General features: G+C 35.2%; 1 long non-coding RNA gene across 1 annotated transcript in view; it reads right to left on the reverse strand.

The window, feature by feature from the left end:
• Positions 1-6,876: 6,876 nt before the first annotated feature.
• The window catches only part of LOC132167158 (uncharacterized), a 6,612-nt gene continuing 4,397 nt past the window's right edge, over positions 6,877-9,091 (reverse strand). Inside the window, exon 3 of the long non-coding RNA XR_009438658.1 lies at positions 6,877-7,055. This is a non-coding gene — a long non-coding RNA (uncharacterized LOC132167158). The remainder of the gene's footprint in view (positions 7,056-9,091) is intronic.

The raw sequence follows: 9,091 nt of genomic DNA on the forward strand, positions 1-9,091 counted from the left end.
CCCATGCATAACGAAAATGGGGTTCAACTCCGGTGGTGATTGAGTATTGTCTCACTACCGTAGAACTGGCCTCATGTATAACGAAAAATAACATGATGGCCCTCGGTAGCGATGACAAGTTTCCTACCGCAGGGTTGGCCTCATGATGGAAATGGCACAAGATGATGAGCATAAGCATAAGCATGCATAGCATATGATTGCATGAAAATGATGATAAAGGCACGGTAACTAGCCTTACTTTGTAGATGGCACAAGTAGCGGCAAACAAAATAAGGTGAAGGACAAATGATGTTAAAGGAAATGTAGCTGGTCTTACTTTGTAGATGACCCAAGTAGCGGCAAGCAAAGTAAGAATGGTCCTTGTTTTGTAGATGGCACAAGTAGGGGCAAGTAAAACAAGGATTGGCCTTACTCTGTAGATGACACAAGTAGAGGCAAGTAGAGTAAGGATAGGGACAATTGGTACATAGAGAAACAAGAATGACAATGATGAGCATGAGCTTGCATGGCATATGAATGTTATGATGATGATGATGATGATATATGATGCTTGCATTGTTGAAGTTATGTTATACTATGTAATGATATACGCTCAAATTATGTTAATTTTAACTGATGTTTTATTTAGTATGTTATGAACTGCTTTACAACTTCATATTATGAAATGTGAAGTTAATTATGTAGTAAGAAAATGCAAAGAAATATTATTATGTTTATTTACTATGTATTAAAATGTCTATCACCTATTTTACCATTTAGCCATATATTTATTAAAACTCATTTGTGAAAACCTTGCATACATGGTTCTCTAGTAAACACTGGTGAGGAGATAGATTTTTCAAACAAAAGATGGTTCTGATTATAAATAGTCAATTTGCTTGAACTTGCTGAGTAGTGGACTCACCATTTCACCTTTAAAATTGTGATAATTTTCTAGATGCGGTTGAGGAAGAAGGGGATGTGGTTCCGTACAAGAGTCCACACTATTGAGCATAGGATTGATAGGACGCCCCAAATTTTTTGGAAACACTGACTTACTTTAAGTCAGTTGTAGAAATACTAGTAGTGTTTGATGTTTGTATTTTAGTATGCCACATATGGCATCTTGTGATATACGATGTGTTGTTAATGACCTTGTAAGTTATGTAACATATCATTTGTGGCAATTTTTGGGGAGACTAAGATAGATATATATATATATATATAATGTGAAGTTTAAATTAGATGCTCTGTTACATTTATGCTTCTAGAAAACTCTGATGAAAAAAAAAAAGAAGAAGAAGAAGAAGAAGAAGAAGAAGAAACTACCTACATGCAGTAGTATCTCGTGAGAATTTAAATAATTCCACTTTCGGCTTGCTTATAAAGTTGGGGTGGTATAATAGATACTATATATACAAAAGGGATCGGGGATGTGTAAATCATCTTCTTCTTCATTTTAAGGTTGCTTATGTCATTTGGAATGCTTTACTAATTAGTTGATTTGTGTAGTGCCATGGGTAATTACTAGGCTGTGGTTAGCTTAGTCGGAGGATTAATAAGGTTTTTCGGTTCATTAGAAGCCATTGGGAGGAGTTTTGGAGGTTTTTATTTTTTTATTTTTTTTTATTTTGACCAAATGTTTGGCAGAAAGACCACTGAACATTTGGACCTAAACTAAGAAACCGTTGGGTAAAATAGTACACTAAACATTCAACAGGAACCACATCGAATATTCATTGACCAAGTTTTGACCCACTCGGTAATGATTGAACGCCTGCAACTCTAAAACGTTGTGCACACACTATACTAAATGTTCGGCCACAAACCACCGAACGTTCGCTGCACTGCAGGACTGTCATAGTAGTGCCTTCAACTTTTCTAAACCTATAAATATGCCTTCCCACGCCCTTCTAAGCTCCATTCTGCCTTCTAAGCCCTAGAGAAATTCTACTTGAGTGTTTGGTGAGTTTTGAGAGAAGAATGAGAGCTTTTTTTTTAGGTTCTTGCTTAAAAGCGGTAACCCTCTTGTTTAGCTCGTATTTTACTTAGTTGTTACTCTGCCTAAATATTTTTCCATAGCTTGGTTGTAGTTTGGACTCCTGAAAGACCTTCCTCTACAATTGTTGAAATCCCCATGCCTTTCTTCCAATAACAAACAAACTTATCCAAAAAAACCACGTGTGAATCAATCTGTTGCATGGACGCACTTCAAAAAGTAGAACCAATTGACAAGAGAACCTTAAGGCAATTTGCAATTATTGCAATAGGTTGATAAGGTGTCACTGAAAAAAATGACACTTCAAGAATGATGACTCACCTTACCTCTAGTTGCCTGACCTGTCCACTCTACAAACTGAATAAACCATTACCCAAAGGTCAAACTCTTTTGCAAATGCCACTTAAGACTACGGCAGAAGGCACCAACTAATTGGAATTCACTAAATATGATCCGGGTAATGTAAGGAATTTGGTAGTTCGGTATTTCATCAAAGAGGACTTGCCATTTAGGCATGTGGTAAGTGATGGGTTTAGAGAATTGATGAATGGAATTGAACCAAGGTTCAACATACCAAGTCGCAATACTCTACAAAAAGATTGCATGTAGGGCTGAAATAGCGGTTGCGGTTAGCGGTTAGTGGCTAAAACCGCTAATCGCTAACCGCCTCCGCTATCCGGATAGCGGTTAACCGGTTTGAGGTAACCGCTTTTTTGGGCCTTTTTTGAGCTTTTTTTTGGACCGATTGTGGGCTAATTTTGGACCGGTTTTGGGCCAATTTTGGACTGGTTTTGGGCCAGTTTTGGGCCAACTTTGGCCTGATTTTGGGCTCACTTTAATCATTTTTTTTGCTCATTTTGAACCTTTTTGTTTTTGTTTTTGTTTTTTTTGCACTTTTAATGGCCATTTTAGCATTAAAAATTGCTATATACCAAAATCTTGTTGGCCACCTTCTACAAATCTACACATCATACAATATAATGATAAAATTACAACAAAATCATTACTTCACTTGTAATCTTATGCATAACATAGAAATAAAATAAAACACAAACAAGTTCATAAACTCACAAGCAACCAAAAAAACCAACATGGTTGAACTTAAGCTTGAGGCTCATTTCAATCAACCAAAACAACCCATTTCAACCAACATTTTCAAAGAAATTCATGCCAATCCCTACCTGTGCAGAAATTGGAAAACATTAGCAAGTAGCATCTAGCATAAATAAATTAATATTTAATGAAATAATAATCTTAATTACCATGACAATTAAATTAAATATTTATTCAGTCAAAAGATGATTCGGTCGTTGAACTTGAAGCTTGAGGCCCATCTACAATAGAATAAGTTAATGAATTAATAAGTAATGAAAAGTAAATAAATTTGCAAATCACTAATTTAAAAACATTTACCTATATCATCACAACTTTTCAAAAAATCCTGAAACTCATCATGGCTTATGCGGTCCAATAACCAGTTCTGTGTACAAATTAAGGCCTCAACAGTAATTGAAGACAATGAACTTCTAAAGGAATCCAATACACGTTCACTGGTGTTAAAAGCGAACTCAGATGCAACAGAGGAAATAGGAATGACCAATACATCACGAGCTATCTTTGCAAGGATAGGGTAGTTGGATGCATGAATCTTCCACCAGACCAAAATATCAAACTCTTTTGTTTCTACTACAGGCCCATCATGTAAATACCGATCCAACTTGGACTTACACTGCAAATCATTCACTTTCTCAACATGTTGGGAGAATATCTTTTTAAATTGCGTCGCGTTATCTTCCAAGTTATCACAAGCAACATTAACATAAACATCATTTGAACTTGTGATATTCACTTCAACAAACGACGACCCCATCTAAAATTTATTGTATTGGTCCATCAAATGTTTTAGAAGATCTTTCACAATTCCCTTTATCTTATCTGCCCACTCAGACCCATTGCATCTTTCCAACCAAAATTCTAATGCCATCATCTTAGAACGGGGGTCAAGAATAAAAGCAACATAGATTATGAAGTTGATGTTATTCATATTCTCCCAATACTTTTCGTACTTAAGTTTCATATTCATACTCGCAGCACTCAAGATAGGATCTAGACTAATACATCCAACATTCAATGTATGCTGAATGATACAAAGTTGCATGAAATATGAGTTGGAGGTGACATGAGTTGAACCTAAAAGTAATAAATAATTGAAATGAATTAATAAATAATGTAAAGTAATTTGAATTTGCAAATAACTAATTTATCAACATTTACCTGAAAACTTCAACGTGGCATCATAAAAAACCTTCAAAAATTTCACAAGTGCCCTAGCATTTTCCCAATCAGTAATTGAAGGAACAATAAACAGAAGGCCATCATCTTCACCTAGTAAGTCAAAAGTTTTTTAGTACTTCTCAGCGGTGCTCAACATTAAATATGTAGAATTCCATCTAGTTGCAATATCAAAGCACACCATCTTCCCACATTTAATATTTTCCCGCACTATACAACTTTTAAACTTGGCGAACCTTGACGGTGAAGACTTCACATATTTCACCGCATTCCTTATAATACCAACACAATCTTTCAAGTCATCTATGCCTTCCCTTACAACAATATTTAAAATATGGGCAACACATCACATGTGAATGAATTCGCCTCCTAAAATAGCTTTAGGCTTTTTTGGCATCCTACCCTTTATATGATCAATCCCCTACTTATTGGCCGATGCATTATCAACTGTAATAGTAAAAACACTCTCAATCCGCCACTCTAATAATGCAGCCTCCAACTTTCTTCCAATAGATTCACCCTTATGATCATAAATTTGGCAAAACTTGATTATTTTTTTTTGCATTTTCCAATCACTATCTATCAAGTGAGCGGTAACACACATATAGCTCAAATTTTGAATAGATGTCTATGTGTCGGTAGTTAACCCTTTTACCACTCGAAAAACCCTTCAACACAAGCTTTTCTTTTTCATACATTTTCAAGTAATCTTTTTGTAGAATAATAATTTGAACTTAGGTTCAATTCCATTCATCAACTTTCTAAATGAAGGACTTTCAACGTGCCTAAAAGGCCTCTCACTTTCAATGAAATACTCAGTCAACAAAGTACTACATCTTTCTTGATCAAACTTCATGAATCCAACTTGGTTGCTAATAGTGCATTCTGTTGATTTCATAAGTGACATTTGCAATAGAGTTTGGCCTTTGGTACTTTAGATTTTTTAAGTGGAGAGTTTTGACAACCGGAGGTAAGATGGGTCATCATGGATGACATTCCGTTTCTCCTATAGTGACACCCTATTAACCTTTGGCAGTAATTGCAACTAGCTTTAGGGTTCTCGTTGTCAATAGGTTCCACTTTCTTAAAATGTTCCCACACAATAGACTGATTTATAGGTGGTCTTTTGGTTTGTTGTTGTTCAGGGTTGAGGGAAAAAGATGACTAGGTTTCAACATTTTCAGTAGAATCTATCTGAAGATGAGGGATACTTGTGTCCGTGGCCTTACTTCCATCACTCAAAGTATCATTCATCTGTTATTATATAGATAATAATGAGCAACAATAACATTTGCTTAATACATGGTAATTGTGTAAATGGTGTATGTATACCAAAATCAAAATCACACTTGACACGGCATAGTAGCTTCAAGTAAAAAAATGTAGGGAATAAACCACACTTTACAACGTACACTATATGGAATCAAAAACTCGTTCTTGCTAATAAATATTTGCCCCCCGCCCCCTAAAAAAAAGGCAAAAATTTCAATCCAAACATCACAAATAAAGGCATATTAGTTCTCCCTCTTTCTATCTCCTTTTGATTTTCTTCTGATTTCGTTTGCATAACAAAGTCCCAGTCAAAAAATAAGCCAAACCAAGTGAACTACGAAAATAAAATAGAGGACATCAAATTATTATTTAGCAAGAAATAAATATTTGGACTTACAAATTTTGAAGGAATTGTAAACCAAGAGTATTATAATTTTTATTTGACCTTGCATTTGACAGACGTTAAATTAGTTATTTATTTCAAAATGATGGAAAATATCATATTAGGTAACTATTGTTCTAATATTGATCCACACCTCAACAAATAGGATGTTAAATTTTTGTTTTAAATAAGAGATAGAGTAAAATTAGAAAATATCGGTTGTTCTAATTAATGTTATGTTAAATTAATATTTATCTTTAAAATAAATAAATAAAAACTAAAAATTGATAAATCTAATTATATAACTATTATTTTAACAAAAAATTTAACACCTAATTTCATGGTTTAAAATTACGCATACCCCCGCCCCTCTTTTCTGACATCTTTTCATGTCGTTTTTAGAGATGCATATGTTGGAATAATTTTTTTTTTTGGTTGGACGGATGCAAGATGTAATTTGTATGGAGACGTAATTTGTAATTTGACAATATTATTTTACTTACGTACACATAGAAGTGTTCAAATCTCTCATTCTTTCTATTTCCTTTTGATTTTCTTCTGATTTCGTTTGCATAACAAAGTCCCAGTCAAAAAATAAGCCAAACCAAGTGAACTACGAAAATAAAATAGAGGGCATGTGATGACCCGCTTGATAAAAGCATGATTTAATTTTTTTTTTTTCTTTTAAAAACCAATAACCCACAATAAAGCGGATTGTCATAGTGGCATGGCGATACCGCAGTATGCCACGAACCCATGCATTAACCTGATTGACAATATCATAAGTCTCACAGAGCTATATGCATCGTTCATGATTCATCAGAGTTCATATCCTTGCAGCGGAATATAAATATCATAAGACATAATATAACACATTAGAACTGACAAATACATCTAAGTGAGTAAAGCTTACATACAAAAGAATGGCTATATAGAAGTGTCACATACGACACGAGCCATATACAAAATAACAATGCTTAAGCATATACATGAATGCTCTACAAAAGAGGGCTATCAACTAGTCCTACAAAATAAACACCCAATGTGTCTAGGCCTTAGGCACCGTGGTAACCCAGATACATAGCCACTGATCATCATTTAGGGTCCCTGTACCTGCATCAACAACATCGTCTGCACCATGGGAATCACCACCACCCATGATGCAGGCGGATTTCATGAGCCCGCCGTCTCCATAAAATAGAGACGCTCAGCAGTATAGAACTCACTAGGCTTTCAAAAAGAATCATCATTTAAAAACATACTAGATCAATTGTGAAAGTATACGTAAGCCCGATCTTCCGCTCTCGGAACATGCGCATACTAATTCATCTAACTTTATACATACTTACATGTTATATACCTTAACAATAAAACATATGGAAAGTCACCATGTATCATCTATCCATAACGATATACATACGCACAGTTTCATCTCCCGTTTCATATGCATACCGATACGTCTAGCATAAAAATCATCATATGCAACAATGCAAGCATCATATATCATCATCATCATAACATTCATATGCCATGCAAACTCATGCTCATCATTGTCATTCTTGTTTCTTGTTTTACTGTGTACCATTAGTCCATGTCCTTACTCTGTTTGCCTCTACTTGTGTCATCTACAGAGTAAGGTCAATCCTTGTTTTGTTTGCCCCTACTTGTGCCATCTACAAAACAAGGACTGTTCTTACTTTGCTTGCCGCTACGTGTGTCATCTACAAAGTAAGACCAGTTACCTTTCCTTTAACATCATTTGTCTTTGTCCTTACTCTGCTTGCCCCTACTTGTGCCATCTATAGAGTAAGGCCAATTACCTTTCCTTTAACATCATTTGTCTCTGTCCTTACTCTGCGTGCCCCTACTTGTGCCATCTATAGAGTAAGGCCAATCCTTGTTTTGCTTGCCCCTACTTGTGCCATCTACAAAACAATGACCGTTCTTACTTTGTTTGCCGCTACTTGGGCCATCTACAAAGTAAGTGTAACATCCCCAGCCCGTTAAGGTTGAGTTTGCCACTTTCCTTCTTTTACAACAAAAACTTTTGCAAAGATCTATAAGGTCTATCAGAGTACTTGATTTTAAAGGATACGATCAATGTATAAAACATTCTTCAAGAGATTTTATTACAAGCGAAATTAGGAAACATTAAACTTTAGTGCGGAACATCATATTATTACAACAACTAATATGAAAAGACTTTGAAAATTAATAATTATTCCCGCCCCTATTCCGGCCTCCTATTCCAGCGTCCTTTCTACCTGAAAACAAGAAATAAAACTGAATGAGCCCAAAAGGGGCCCAGCAAGTAAAATCTACAACCATAAATAGTTTCACTCCTCGTTCTCAGTTTTGAAAATCGTTTTCACAAATAAATATACATCCAGCCATAATAATACATGTATGTACGGTTGCATCTCCCGTAGCATATACGTACTATTACATCTAGTAATAGATCATCGTCATAAATTATCGTTATAAATCATCATCATAATGCATCATTATAAATCATCATTGTAAATCATCATAGTATATCATCATTGTAAATCATATTATCATTTTCTCATATTAGGGCCCATGTACACTGTTACCCCTGTGTATGAGGGTTGCGGGTCCTTGTGACCATGGCACTGAACTGTGGCCTCAGTCATGCCCGACCGTCAATTAACTCTTTTCTTGGTGCACTCAACGGTCATGTTGATGGAATACCACCTTCTGGCATAGCCTCCTTCAGTGGTTTCGCCTCCATCCGAGTATCGGTACCGAACTCTCATCTTTACTTATCTTGGGGCCAAAAATACTCTCCTCCATACATGTGCCCTCATTTCATAAACATTAACTCATTTCTTGTACTTCTCTTTGTACTTATTTTGATACATCTTAGGGCAACATGTAGGAGGGTTTGTCATCATTCTTCTTTCTTATAATCATCATCATTTCTCAACTTTCTTTTCTTAAAATGGAAACTTTTCCAAATATAAACTTGTTGTGCTTAGAAAGCATTTAAATAAATAGAAACTTTCTTAATAATTCTTTTAGAAACCCTTCATGCATGCAACATATCTCCATGACAGGTAAATAAAATAATCATTTACAGTTTGATACAAGAATGAATAAATAGCATGACATGAAGTACTTTTAGAAGGTTAGTGAATTTGCTTACC

The sequence above is a fragment of the Corylus avellana genome, chromosome ca1, assembly GCF_901000735.1.
Source record: "Corylus avellana chromosome ca1, CavTom2PMs-1.0".
NCBI classification, from domain to species: domain Eukaryota; kingdom Viridiplantae; phylum Streptophyta; class Magnoliopsida; order Fagales; family Betulaceae; genus Corylus; species Corylus avellana.